This window comes from Molossus molossus, unplaced genomic scaffold (genome assembly GCF_014108415.1).
Source record: "Molossus molossus isolate mMolMol1 unplaced genomic scaffold, mMolMol1.p scaffold_m16_p_2, whole genome shotgun sequence".
NCBI classification, from domain to species: Eukaryota; Metazoa; Chordata; class Mammalia; order Chiroptera; family Molossidae; genus Molossus; species Molossus molossus.
In genome coordinates this window covers 117,189,344-117,204,062 of record NW_023425355.1, presented here as the reverse complement: position 1 = coordinate 117,204,062, position 14,719 = coordinate 117,189,344, and the positions used below count along the sequence as shown (strand labels likewise).

General features: G+C 37.9%; 1 pseudogene; it reads right to left on the bottom strand.

Annotated features, from left to right (window-relative positions):
• Positions 1-7,819: 7,819 nt before the first annotated feature.
• Positions 7,820-8,582, bottom strand: LOC118636650 (annotated as a pseudogene).
• Between the last annotated feature and the right edge of the window lie 6,137 nt (positions 8,583-14,719).

Below are 14,719 nucleotides of genomic sequence, written 5' to 3'. Positions count from 1 at the left end.
GGAATGAGTTATTAGAACTGAGTTGCCTCGTGAAGATCTGGTACATCAAGGATGAAAACCCAAAGTCACAGAGTGGACACTTCTACCTGGCTGAATCCCTCATGACTCAGGTCAAAAATGATCCTGTCATCTGGTGCAGAACTAAACGAATGCATATCAAGGAGGCATGAACATTCTGAGCAACCATTCTTGGGCTCAAAGGTCTTTTGGACATTTTTTATTGTTGTTGTTAAATAAAATATGGTAAGTAGTCTTCCATTTAGAGTTATGAAATATGTTACTATGTTATGGAATCAAAACAGCAGTATCCAAATGTCAAAATGTTAAGAAACAAACTTAATTATCCTCTGTATTCTAGAAATCTCTTTTTTGAACGAGTATAAGCTTATAGTATTTATGTGTAAGGGACCTTAGAAATTCTATTCCTGTGAATTTATGAGATCATTGCCCAGATTGTGTATTTTAACTAATACACAGTAGTTCATTTTGGACGAGGTTTTTTTCTTTCTCTTTCATATTAATAAGGGATAAATAATAATACTTAGAGCATTCCAGAGATTTTTCTTTTTTCTTTTTTTGTGTGTGTTCAGGTAGAGTGGGAGAGAGAGGAACAGAGAGAGAGAGAAACATCGATGTGAAAGGAACACATCGAGTGGTTGCCACCCGCACAACCGACCAGGGCCGGGGACAAACTGCAACCAAGGTACGTGCCCTTAGCGGGAACCGAACCCGGGTCTCTCAGGACCGCAGGCTGACGCTCTAACCGCTGAGCCAAACCGGCCAGGGCAGAGATTTTTCTAAATGCTTTAAATTGTTTAACTAATTTAATCTTCACAAAAAACTCATGAAATAGATATTATTATCTCATTTACAAAGAAACAAATTTAGAGTCATAGAGATGATGCATGGGTGAATGAGCCAGGTTTCAAACCCAGGCAGTCCAGCACCAGAGCCCATATTCTCAACCATTGAGCCCTATCATCTTAGCCCCTCTGTGCTCTAGGCTCTGGTTAGGTAAATAGGTCCTGAAGTGCTGGGAAGTTGTTAACTGTTGCAGCTCCAGTTTTCCTTGACAACTAGTATTAAATGTTTGATAGTTTTTATAATATATAAAAGTTACTTAAGATGTATAAGTATTACAATATCTGTGAAAGTAGAGTCCAGTTTTTCTTAGATATTGTTCTGTATGTGAGCATCAAAAATCTCAAATAGTGATGCTCTTTCTTTCCTAGACAGTATACTATACTCAAAATTGGCAGCAACTTTACACTATATTTAATTATTGCTTGCTTCTGGCCTTAGGTATACTCTTTTGGGTGGGTATTAGTTTCCATCTTTGTTTTTGCTAACGTTTCAAAACTTCAGGATCAATATTTGGAATTGCTGTATTGTTTCTTATTTTCACTTCTTGTTAGTGATTTAAATGTTCTCTTACCTTATTTTTTTTTTTAATTTTCTATAAGTATTATCCACTATGAATAATTAATAGGCTTTTACTTTGTTTTCTTCTTCACTGGATAAAAATAGTAAAGTCAGAGTTAGCTTCACTGAACCCCTTAATAACCTTATTTATTTCCAAGTAGAAATAAGTGCCATTTGTTAAAGTTTGTTAAAGTTTAATTTAGCAGTTCTCAGTCCTTGCAACAGTTGACTTGTCCAGGATAATTTGATTTAATCATTCTAATAAAATGCCAGGAAACATTCTGTTCCTACATTAAGAACACGTCCAGTTCATTTAAGGGTCTGTGGTTCATGTAAATAGACTTCAAGTGGCATTTTCATTTTGATGTTGTGCAGTCAGAAAATATTTCTAAGAAAGTATCAGGACTTGAAGGAAAATTAACAAAATGAATAAAAAAGGAACTAAGCTATATTTCATTTTAAAGCAAGTAAAATCTTCAAGACCAAACAATTTAATTTTAAAAAATGTTTAACATTGATAGTGTATTCTAAAAATAGAAGTGGTAGCCCTGGCCGGTTTGGCTCAGCGGTTGGAGCGTCCGCCTGCGGTCTGGAGAGACCCGGGTTCGGTTCCCGCTAAGGGCATGTACCTCGGTTGCAGTTTGTCCCCGGCCCTGGTTGGTCGTGCGGTTGCAGCCACTCGATGTGTCCCTTTCACATCGATGTTTCCCTCTCTCTCTCTTCCTCTCTCTCCCTCCCACTCTATCTGTACAAAAAATGGAAAAATGTCCTCGGGTGAGGATAAAAAAAAAAAATTTAAAAATAGAAGTGGTAGATTTTACCAGAAAATATAGTTGAGATGGGATGGGAGGTAGAGGTATGTGTATATAGAGAAATTATACTTGGAATGAAGCCATCAAATAATGATGTTCCAGAGTTCAAAAATAGACTTGAAATTTAAACATAATTTTATCTGGATTATAAAAATGAAAGTTCAACAACAGCTCACTCGGCAAACACAGACCAAGAGAGATCATATCAAACATACTTATTTAATTCAAATATCAGAGTCTAGGCAAATCTATTAATATGTCCTCCCAGAAGCTATATATAGACAACAATAGTTTTTAGTATCCCAGCATGAAATTACATTAAAATTAGCATATTATTAAAATTTTTAAAATTAATTTTATTTAAATCATGTGGTATGATATCAAGGATGTGTTTTCAAACAAATATGTAAGGGTCCAATACAAAATAGGCATTTTCCCAAATTTCAACAAATAATGGTAAGTAAAGACGTCTGTGTCTACATACAAATGTATTATAATTTTGATGGCTATTACTGAGTTTGTGCTCCAAACACAAGAAGGTTATTTGTAAATCGATTATATACAAGATACCAAAGAGCTATTGATTTTTCTCTCAAGTAAATTTCTGTTTGACTCTCGTTATTCTTGCGAGAAATATTTATATGTTTGGCTTTATATTTAAGCATGGTAGGGTATAACTAAATATAAGCATCACTCGGATTTAGAGAGTAGGTTCTTGAACAATGAAGATAAAATCCAATGGTAATATTTTATTGATTTTATTGAGAAAATTCTTGAAACCTGGGTCAGCAAACATGAAATGTAGGTCCAATACTGCCACTAATAATAATTGTAACTGCTCAAATTTTGCGAGTATTTACTATGACTGAAGGATTATTTCAAGTGCTTTCCTTGTAACCAAGATCCTATAACTATCAAATTTCAGAGCTGGATTTAAACTAAAGTTCCTTCTCTGTGCCAGGGTTACCTTGGTTAAGGTAATTAACTTCTAAAGATATCTCCCTGGAATATTTTTTCCTGCTGCCCCAATTTCTACCTTTCTCCCTGGTCCATAGACTCACCCAATATGTGCTAATATCTCTGGAACTGTTGTCTATCTGGTTCAGCCCCCAGTCCCTCACTGGTTGGCATCCTTTCTATGACCTTTTGTCAAGGGGTTCTGTGTTCTTTGGGCTCCTTATCATTAGTCAAGGCTCTTAGGTTTACTGACCCCATCAGCATTTCCCACTCCCTCAACCACTACCAACTTCCCCTCCACCTGCTAAGCTCCTCAGACCTTGCTTTCAGGCACCAAGTATCATCAGGCCCTTCTTAACCTCATAACCTTCTACCAGCTCCACACCTTGACCACTGCTGGAGCTGTAATTTCCTTTCTCAGAGGAAGCTGCTCTGATGTCAAATCCTACATCTTCTCTACACTGTCTTATAATAAAACTCAATGTTCAGACCTCCAAGCTTTGTTCATGGTAGAGAGAACACCAAGTTTGAGGACCATTAAGAAGAAAAGAAAACATTGAGGATCACCTCATAGTGTTGTTTCCCAAACTCTCCATGGTAAAGAACCAGTTTCATTGTTTTCAACTTATTAAACATCTTAAAGTAATATTTTTGTAAAATGAGCTGAGTTTACTGATTACATTCTAATGTCATTTTAATGTCAAAATCCTTTAAAAGTTTTGTTTTTTTAAATATATAGTTAACCATTTATCTTTGTTAATCCTTACCTGAGGAAATTTTTTCCATTGACTTTTAGAGAGTGGAAGGGAGGGAGGGAGAGAGAAAGGGAGAGAGAGAGGGACATCAGTGTCAGAGAGATACATCGATTGGTTGTGGGATCCAACCTGCAACCCAGGTATGTGCCTTTGACCATGACCCTTTGGTGTGCAGGTGATGTTCTATCCACCGAACCACACTGGCCAGAACTAAAATCCTTTAAAAGTTTTTAAATGTTCTCAATTTTGTACATGTCTTGTCTTAGGACAGTAATTAAGTGTTTGTGGACCAGCATCAATTCATAAACCACTTTGGAGTAGTAGCACTGCTGTACAGACCACCACTCTCAGGAACAAAAAGGATCTGTATTTACTGCAGTATATCTTTGTAAATCCTTTGGTATGAACAAAGGTATACACTCAAAAGCAGGAGTGCTGGGCATTGGCATGAGATTGACAACGACAAAATTTTGTGTGTATGGATGGATGGATGGATGATGGATGGATAGACAGATATTTAGATAGAGTTTTCTGTGAACATCTTACCCACCCCAAATTAAAAAACTGTGTTGTTAAAAATGGCGTGATGACTCTAACTGCCATTTGTTCTTCCAAACATTTACAAAGTTTATTATTTATAAATGTGTGTTTGAGGAGTTAAGAACAAACTAATTTTCACCAAAAATAGAAATAAACGACCTTTTGTCATTATTAAAAATTTTAAATATCTATATAAATATACACTTGTGCATTATATGTTATATTATGTTATATAGAATATAATATACATATAAGTGCATATACGTGTGTGTGTGTGTGTGTGTGTGTATGTGTGTGTGTGTGTGTGTGTATACTAACTCAAAGGATTGATGTCAGTTAATATATGTAAACCAAGACCTTAGAACAGTGCCTGGCATTTATATATAAATACTATGTGGATGTTTGCTCTCATTATTGCCATGATTCATAAGGAAAAGTACTTAAAGCAAGTATAATAATGGAGCATAAAATATACAATCCAATATAAAATATAATACACCATGAATAATAAAAACAGGTTGGTTAATTATGATTTAGATAACATGAATTACATAATGATATTTTGTGGCTTTGCCTTTGATGTCGGGGGAGTTCCATCATTTTACATGGGAAAAGAGTGTGTGAGAGAAACTGTGTTAGGCATTCTGCATTAGCAGTTTCTTTTGACCCTCCCAGGAGTCCCATGAAGTGGGTATTATTATCTCTACTTTACATAAGAAGAAACTGAAATTCAGAGAGGCTAAATAGCTTAGCTTCTATAACATAGTAAGTGGCAAAGCTGGAATTTGAACTTAGAGCTTCCTGACTCCAAAACCTGGAGTCTTATAATTCTCTGCTTGAACTATTCATTGGAAACACATGGGGAGTTTTAAAAATAAAATGCTTCTTCCCCAAACTCAGAAATCCTGATTAAAAAAAAAAAAATCAGCTTTATTGAGAAAGAATGCACATACCATTCAGTCTATCCATTTGGATTGTACAATTATTTTTTTTTTTTAAGTATATTCACAGGTTGAACACCATCCCAACAATCTAATTTTAGAAAATTTTGCCCTGCCATGGGCAAACTGAGTCCCTCGGGTCTTAACTTCAGGGCCACAGACCCTGTATGAAGTAATTTATTTATTTATTAATTTATTAATTAATTAATTTATTTTTATTACAGATGTTTCTCCTTTCCCCCCATTGACTCCCTTCTCCCGATCCTCCCCACCCCCTCATGTTGTCTATGCCCATTGGTTATGCATATATGTATATAAGTTCTTTGATTTATCTCTTTCCTCCAATCTCCCCATCCCCTACCCCTGCCCACCTCCTCTGAGGTTTGTCAGTCTGTACCCCACTTCTATGTCTCTGGGTCTATTTTGTTCACCAGCTTATTTTGTTGATTACAATGGACTTCAAATTGTAAACCTTTTCTACAGTCCACAGCTTTCATTGTCTTCTCTGAAGAGATAGAAACGCAGTCCAGATAGCATTAAGAAACTCTAGAACAGCATGTTCTCAAACTTCACAGTGCATACTAATTACTGGGAGGTCTTTATAAAATTTAGGTTCAAATTTAATAGGTCTAGAGTGGGGTTAGACCTATCATCAGTTTGATTATAGGAATACTAACATTGGACCTCAATTAAGTGAAATATTATCAGTTCTAAAATCATGTTCTTGTTTTGTTTTTCGTTTTTTAATCCTCACCTGAGGATATGTTTTTTTATTGATTTTAGAGAGAGAGGAAGAGAGAGAGAGAGAAACATTGATGTGAGAGAGAAACACTGATCAGTTGCCTCCTGTACATGCAGTGAACCAAGGATCAAACCCCAACCTCAGTATGTGCCCTGACTGGGAATCATACCCACAGCCTTTTGGTGTATAGGACAATGTTCCAAGTGACTGAGCCACCATGCCAAGGCAAATCCCATTCTTTTTTTGTGTGTGTAATTTAATTTTTTATTTATGTTTTCATCTTTAGTATTGAGAGTATTTCAGATGTACCATCATGTTTCTCCCCCATTTCCCCTCCACCTGGTTCCCATCCCACCCCAGGTCTTCACCACCTTGTTGTCTGTATTCATGGCCAAAGCATATATGCATATACGCATATAAATTATTTGGTTAATATCTTTCTGCCTCCTTCCACCTACTCTATTAGATTTGTCAGTCTGTTCCATGTTTCCATGCTTCTGGTTCTATTTTTTTTAGAGGGAGTGGGAGGGCAGGAGGGAGAAAGAAAGAGAGAGAAACATTGATGTGAGAGAGACACATCGATCCGTTGCCTCTTGCATGACCGTGACAGGGGGCTGTGGATCGAACCTGCAACCCTTGACCAGAATCAGTCCCACAACCCTTCAGTCCAAGGGCTGACACTCTAACTGCTGAGCCAAACCAGCCAGGGCTCTGGTTCTATTTTATTCATCAGCTTATTTTATTCACTAGATTCCACATATAAGTGCTATCTTTTTCTTTCTCTGACTGCCTTAATTTGTTTAGCACAATAATCTCCAGGTCCCTCTATACTGTCTCAAAGGGTAATAGATCCCTTTTTTAAAGCTGCATAGTATTCCATTATGTAAATGTACCAGTTTTTTATACACTCATCTACTCATAGGCATTTAAGCTGTTTTCAGATCTTAGCTATTGGGAATAGTCTTTCTATGAACATAGGGGTATATACATATTCTTTCTGTTTGGTGTATTGGGATTCTTTTTTTTTTTTTTCAAAAAAGGCGCAAATATGGTTTTATTTGAGCAATATGTTGCAATTTAAAATGACACTTGAACACTCGTTTCAAAATATGCACTTTCTCTAAATGCTTATACAGGCAAAAAATCTGTTCAAAGGACCATATAATCATGGCCTACATGCATACAAGTCATATACAATTTCCAAGAAGTCATGGGCCCCCAACACCCAGGGAGAACATAGTGGCTGCAAAGAATGATGACTCCAATTCTGCAATGCCAGGCACCCAGAAGGTGCTGTGGTGGCACAGCCTGGTCCAGACATGCCAGGGAAGTGCGTCTACAGCTCCCTCTCTGACCACACCGTCCTGGACAGGGCACGATGGTTTTTGGTAGGAAGTGCACTGTACTGCTTACTAATTTTTAAAACCTCAACCTTTCATTTTCCCTCTTCTTAAACTATTCTTTCAGCTTGTGGAAAATGTACTAGTTGATTACAATTGTCAAACCTTTTCGAAGTTTGTTTCCTTAACAGAGGAAATGATGAGAGACCATTTTTCCCGCAGGTTAAGGATAATATATAACATATATTGATGTCACCAGCTTTCAGGCAAGAATTTCATCCAGGGGCATTAGTCCTTCATTAAAACAAGTTCAGGATTTCTGACATTCCTTTTTCCAAACCTTTGATTTTGGTGCATTTGGGTTTTCTTCTTTGTAGAAGGTCTTTAACATGTCCACTGTTTCCTCGACCCGATATCCTAGGATGCACTGAAAAGGTCTTCCAGTATTTGGTAGATTAGTAGAGGCAATCTTCAGAACAGAACCACAACCACCAAAACGTTCATTCTGACAGCCACATACAACCAGTGGGATTTTCATGAGGTAGAGAGCACATGATGCAGGGCCCCACGGTGACGTACACCGCTATGTGCTCAAACACCAAGGAAGGACTCTTGTCACTTCTCTGACACCAATCTAGGGCATGATCGATGGCCACCATCTCTGCATATCGAGTAGCTCCACATAGGAACAGAGACCGCAGGTAGTGGGGACTTCACTCTGTTGAATTATATACGTTTTTGATTTAACTTCATTTCTTCCTTTCCCCACAACTTCATTGTTGTAGACCATAAGGAAGCCAACAGGAACTTCAATACTTTCTAGGGTTTCTTTGGCCTTCCTTTGTCCACGTTAAGGGAGACTCGGGAAGAAATCCCCTTCGTAGGTCCTGAGCCCCTGAAGTTTGTGTTCTCATTGGAAGCAGAGGTGATCAAAAGACTTACTGACTCTTGTTCTTACACTGCCAGGGGCTATGTGCCATTTACATGGCTTCCTCCATCCACTTTTCAATCTCCTCCTCTGATACCCAGCACCCGCCGCTGGTAGCCCTCGAGGGTGCCTCCTTCGCCTCCATGCGGCGCTGGTGCTGCCGCGCTCAGCCTGGGATTCTTAAAATATATTCCTAGAAGTGGTATCACTGGGTCAAATAGTAGTTCCATTTTTAATTTTCTGAGGAAACTCCACACTATTTTCCATAGTGACTGTACCAGTCTGCACTCTTACCAGCAGTGTACTAGAGTTCCTTTTTCTCCACATCCTTGAAAGCACTTGTTTGATGATTTGTTGATGGCAGCCATTCTGGCAGGTGTGAAGTGATGCTGCACTGTCATTTTAATTTGCATCTCTCTGATGCTAAGTAACATTGCCCATTTTTTCATATGTCTTTTGGCCATTTGTATGTCATCTTTGGAGAAGTGTCTATTCAGGTCCTTTGCCCATTTTTTATTTTGATTGTCTTCCTTTTGTTGAATTGTATGAGTATTCCATATGTTTTGGAAATTAACCCCTTATCAGATGTATCATTGGAGAATATGTTCTCCCATAGAGTGGGTTCCCTTTTCATTTTGATAACTGCTTTCTTTTGCTATGCAAAAAGCTTTTTAGTTTGATGTGGTCTCATCTGTTTATTTTTCCCTTTGTTTCTCTTGCCCTAGGTGATAGATATATCAATGAAAATTCTGTTACATGAGAGGTGTGTGATTTTGCTGCCTATGTTTTTTCTAGAATTTTTATGGATTGACAAGTTATATTTAAGTCTTTTATCCATTTTGAGTTTATTCTCATGTATGGTGTAAGTTGGTGTTCTAGCTTCATTTTTTTGCAAGTAGCTGTCCAATTTCCCCAACACCATTTATTGAAGAGGCTGTCTTTAATCCATTGTATGCTCTTGCCTCCACTGTCAAATATTAATTGAGCATAATGGCTTGGGTCAATTTTGGGGTTCTCTGTTCTGTTCCATTGATCTTGTATGCCTATTCTTATACCAGCAGCAGGCTGTTTTCATTACAATGGCGTTATAGTATAACCTGATATCTGTATTTTGATCTGGTATCTGATCTTTATTATTTCTTTCCTTCTACTTACTCTAGGCTTTTCTTGTTGTTCTCTTTCTAATTCTTTTAGTTGTTGGGTTAGATAGTTTATTAGAGATATTTCTTGCTTCTTGAGGTAGGCCTGTAGTGCTATAAACTTCCCTCTCAGGACTGCTTTCACTGTGTCCCATAGATTTTGTGTTGTTGGGTGTTCATTTTCATTTCTTCCCAGAAAGTGTCTGATTTCTTCCTTGATCTCCTTGGTAACCCATTCATTGTTTAATAACATGCTATTTAGCTTCCATGTCTTTTAATGTTTTTGAGTGTTTTTATTGTAGTTGATTTCTAATTTCAAACCATTGTGATCCGAGAAGATGATTGATATGATTTCAATTTCTTGAAGTTGTATAGACTTAGTTTATATCCTAACATGTGGTTTGCCTTTGAGAATGTTCCATGTGCACTTGAGAAGAATGTATATTCTGCAGCTTTGGGGTGAAATGTTCTGTAAATGTCAATTAAATCTGATGTAGTGCATCAGTTAGGGTTGTATTTCCTTGTTAATTATTTGTCTAGAAGATATATCCAGTGAGGTCAGTGGAGTGTTAAAAGTCCTCTATTATGATTATATTGCTGTCGATCTCTTCCTTAAAATCCCCCAGAAATTTTCCTTATATATTAATGTGAGCCTGTATTGGGCACATAAGTGTCTGCCAGGGTTATATTCTCTTGTATTGATTTCTTTAGTATTATACAGTGACATTGTCTCTTGTTATGGCTTTTCTTTTTGAGGTCTATTTTGTCAGATATGACTATTGCTACCCCAGCTTCTTTTTGTTTCTATTTGCATGGAACATTTTTTTTCCATCCTTTCACTTTCATTCTGTGTAAATCTTTTGTACTGAAGTGGGTCCTTTGTAGACAGCATATATATGGGTCATGTTTTCTTATCCATTCAGCTACCCTATGAGTTTTGATTGGAGCATTTAAGCCATTTACATTTAAGGTTGTTATTGATAGGTACTTATTTATTGCATTTTTATTCTTTATTCTTTATGCCTGTTTCTCTCCTTCTTTCCATTTCTTCTTACAACAGTCCCTTTAGCATTTATTTCAGTGCTGTTTTGGTAGTAAACTCTTTGAGCCTTTTTTTTTTTTTTTTTTTTTTTGCCTGGGAAGTTCTTTATTTCACCTTCAGGATGGTTTAAATATATTTGCATTGGGGGTGGTGCCCATAGCTCCTGGGAGGGGTGGGCAGGCACTTCCTCTCCTTCCAGTGCCTCAGCTCTGCCTAGGTCACTGGCACCCCCTTGTTGCTGCCCCAAGCAGGAGGGGATTAAAAAAAAGAAAACACTAAGTTCTCTAATCTTTCAGCACAGCCACTTCTCACTGTGCAGGGCTTCTGCCCAAGCTCCCACCAGGCCAGATGTCTGAGTTTCCCAAGCTAACAACAGGTGCAGCCACTCTGGGGGACGGGCATAGATTTTCATCCCAGAGCTGTTCCTCAGGTGGGGAAAGGGGTATCTCCTTTTTACTCAAAGTGGGAGAATCTTGCCTCTTTCCCAGGGCAATGGTCCTGCTCTCTGCTGAAAGATTTTTCAGAGAATAAGCAGCCCTGCAGATTCACTGCTGGGTGATCCGCTCATACCTTCTGCTGGTCCAGATTCTGCTGAGTAGCCCCTCCTGCAGACACCAATTAGGGTGAGCTTCCCAAGCTGGTGTTGTAACCATGTATTTGCTTTTTGCCTGAGATATTGCAGTCTGAGTTCCCCTGGTGGACTGAATCACCACCTGTTCCCATTGTCTGATGCTATGTGGGCTCTCCTTCCCTTCTCTGTTGCTCTGTTGCTCTGGTCTTGGGATCCCTGTGTGGGGCCAAGACCCCACAATCCCAGGGAGCAGGAGTTGCACTGCTGCACCTTCCCCCTGGCTTCCCAGCCATGCTGCGCAGCTGCATAAGTTGGCTCACCCACTCTACGTCTTCTCCTGTCCCCTCTGCACTCCTTGCTCACAGTATTTCAGATCAGCTCCCATTATTTTTATGAGTATATCTGTTGTATAAAAATACTACACTTGATCATTATTATTATTTTTTTTATTTTGTCAGTAAAATATTTGTGAACATTTGTTTTCTCTCTTATTATATAGGTACCTACAAAATAGCCATGATTTTGCCTCTTATACCAAAGAGCGTAAAATATTTACTGGATGGTCCTTAATAGAAAAAGTTTGTCAACTCCTAGTATAGATGATGGTATAAGGCCACCTTTGAGAAACATAATATTGCTCATCTTACTCTCTACAGCTCTTTTCTGTATTTGGCAGGCATGGCATTACCAATCAGACTTATGGGAATCCTAACCTTGTGAGGGGCAGAAAGGCTGGCTTTATTTATGGATAATTCCCCTTTTAGAAGAGAGGTCTGGGCAGGTGAGAGTCAACTTCAGGCTTAGTTTAAAAATAGATCTTCCACCCTGTCCAGTTTTGCCTAGTGGTTAGAGTGTCAGCCCATGGAGCAAAGGGTTGTGGGTTTGATTCCAGTCAAGGGCACGTGCCTCAGTTGCAGTTTGATCTCCAGCACTGGTTGGGGTACTGCCGGGGAGAATCTATTGATGTGTATCTCTCACGTCAATGGTTTTCTCTCTCGTCAATGTTTTTCTCTCTCTCTCTCCCCTTTCCTGCCTCCCTCCCACTCTATCTGAAAATCAATGAAAAAGTGTCCCCAGGTGAGGATTAAAAATAATAATAATAATAATAATAATAATAATAGATCTTCCTGGCTTTGCAAAGAGGGTTTCTATAAAATCTAGTGTCTTCTCAGATAGTTCATGTCAACAAGACCTTAGAAATAATTTGCAAGCCATAGAGAAAGCTTGATGAGTTGGGATTGGATGGCACTTAGATGAAGTTCTAGGTGGAATATTGCATCTTCTTATACCAACCTTCAAGCTGTCTTACCATTCATTTCATATGTCTAAGGACATTTCTGCTTATTTTCAACACTTTGACTCCTTCAAAAAGGACTACTTTGACTCCTTTGAGCTCACTTTGACTACTGTGAAAAGGATAACACTAAATTCATGCTAAAATATGCATGGCTCTTCAAAATACTCCAGGCTTCAAGTGGTCTCCTACATCATAAATTCTATTGCATAGCTTCCTCTCAGGTGTCCATCTTGATATAGTCTTTCCTTTAGTCCTGGTCAATGACAGCTTTAGATTCTTAACTAATGGCCGATTTTCAGTCTGTCTATCTATCTATCTATCTATCTATCTATCTATCTATCTATCTATCTATCATCTATCTATTTATCTATCATCTATCTATCATCTTTTTTTTTATACAAGAGCTTGTCCATTCTTAACACTCAGCCCAAACAATTTTTGTAACTACAAGGCCCCTAACTGTGGTCAGATGTTAGCATGGGGGACAAGTATAACATACGACCTGGAAGGAATTAGGTAGTACACCAAAATAATTGTACAACTAATAATGCATATTGTTAGAAACCTAGGATGTTAGGTCAAAGAAAATGTGATATAGCATTGGATTGGGCTGAAGTAATTGATATGGTGCATTTTCCAGAGATTCTGGGTTTAGTGTAGTACTTTGTGCTGCTGGAGGTATTTGTAAGAGTTTATTTGATTGGTTAATATCTGAACTTAATGATGGGCTACGTCGACTCTGAGTGATATACCTTTCTCCCAATATATTAGACTTAACTACTTATCCTCCTCTATTGATTACCCCTGCTCACTCCTTTTCACTAGATCCTTTATTCTTTTGTCCCATCTTTAAATATTGTTATTCTTCATGGTCTATCTCTGACCCTCATCTCTTTTCTCCCTGTGTGATGTCCCTTGCATGGCTCTGGTTACAATGTAGGTGCCATTGATTCCCAAAGAAATGCCTGTAGTGTAGACTTTACTGATAATCTCTAGTTCCATATTCCAAATGCCCTTTTGGACAGATCTTTGTTGATGCTTGCCTGTTAAGAACCTGGACCTCAACATGTCCAAATTTCAATTAATTATATATTTTCTCCCAACCATTTTTGTCTTGCATTCTCTATCTCTGTTAATAGTATTACCATCAACATTTCAAGACTTTTCACCAGAAAATTCAGAATCCCTGGAGATGGGCCTGCAAGAATCTATTTTTGAACAATCCCTGTAGGTGATTCTTATGTACAATGATATTTTAAAACCTTTGCTGTTCCCCATGCTGGAAAACTTAGAATCACTCTCTTTCCTATTCCTTAACACCCATATATAGTTGATAACTGTATCTTATTGAGATCATTCCAAAATAACAACAACAACAAAAAAGACCATTATTTTCTTTCCTAAAACATAGGTTTAGTTCCTGATCTCTCCTTGGCACTTTTGCAAGAGCTTCTTCATCGTCAACATACCTTTACACTCTCTCATGTAATCACTGAGGGGTGATTTCTTTTAAAACATAAATCTAAAACAGAAAGCTGACTGTACTATTCCTTGGCTTAAAAGCATCCAACACCTTGATATCATGGGAGCACTTTTCAAAATGTTTCAGGCCCTAGTATTCTTTCTTCAAATAAAATCCTGCCAGGAAACCCAACTTACAGAACAGATGAAAGCAGAACTTTTTTTTGTGAAGCAGGGGTTGGTGCCACAGTCTTGGCCACTTAACATCTCTCGTTGTTTCCAAAGAAATAATTCACAAAGACACAGTTTTAAAAATACTGGTTAAAGTCAAGATGTTTTATCTGGATACCAAATTCATTCTTGGATGGCACCTCCTTTCTCTTACTTCTCCACCATTAACTCAGACCCCAGCTGTGGAATCATTCCCTATTTCCAGCACTAGTCATGTGCTCTTGTCACTTTTTGATACTTACTGTCTTCACATCCTAGAAGAACAAATCTCTTCCTAATTGTTCTTTTCTTTATGTTCTCTCAGCCAAGCTAGCATTCATAGGACTGTTTTTTTGTTGTTGTTGTTTTAACGTGGTCTATCTCCACTAGAAAATAGATAAGATCCTTGAGAACATAGCTCCTTTTTTTTTTTTATCTATGTATCCCCTAGTTCCAGCATAGCTTCAGACACATGGTTTTATACATGTTCATTGCATGACCATTTATATGCTCTGTAACCTAATCTATCTGTTTTTCTGTTGCATTTATTCCAGACTGAACA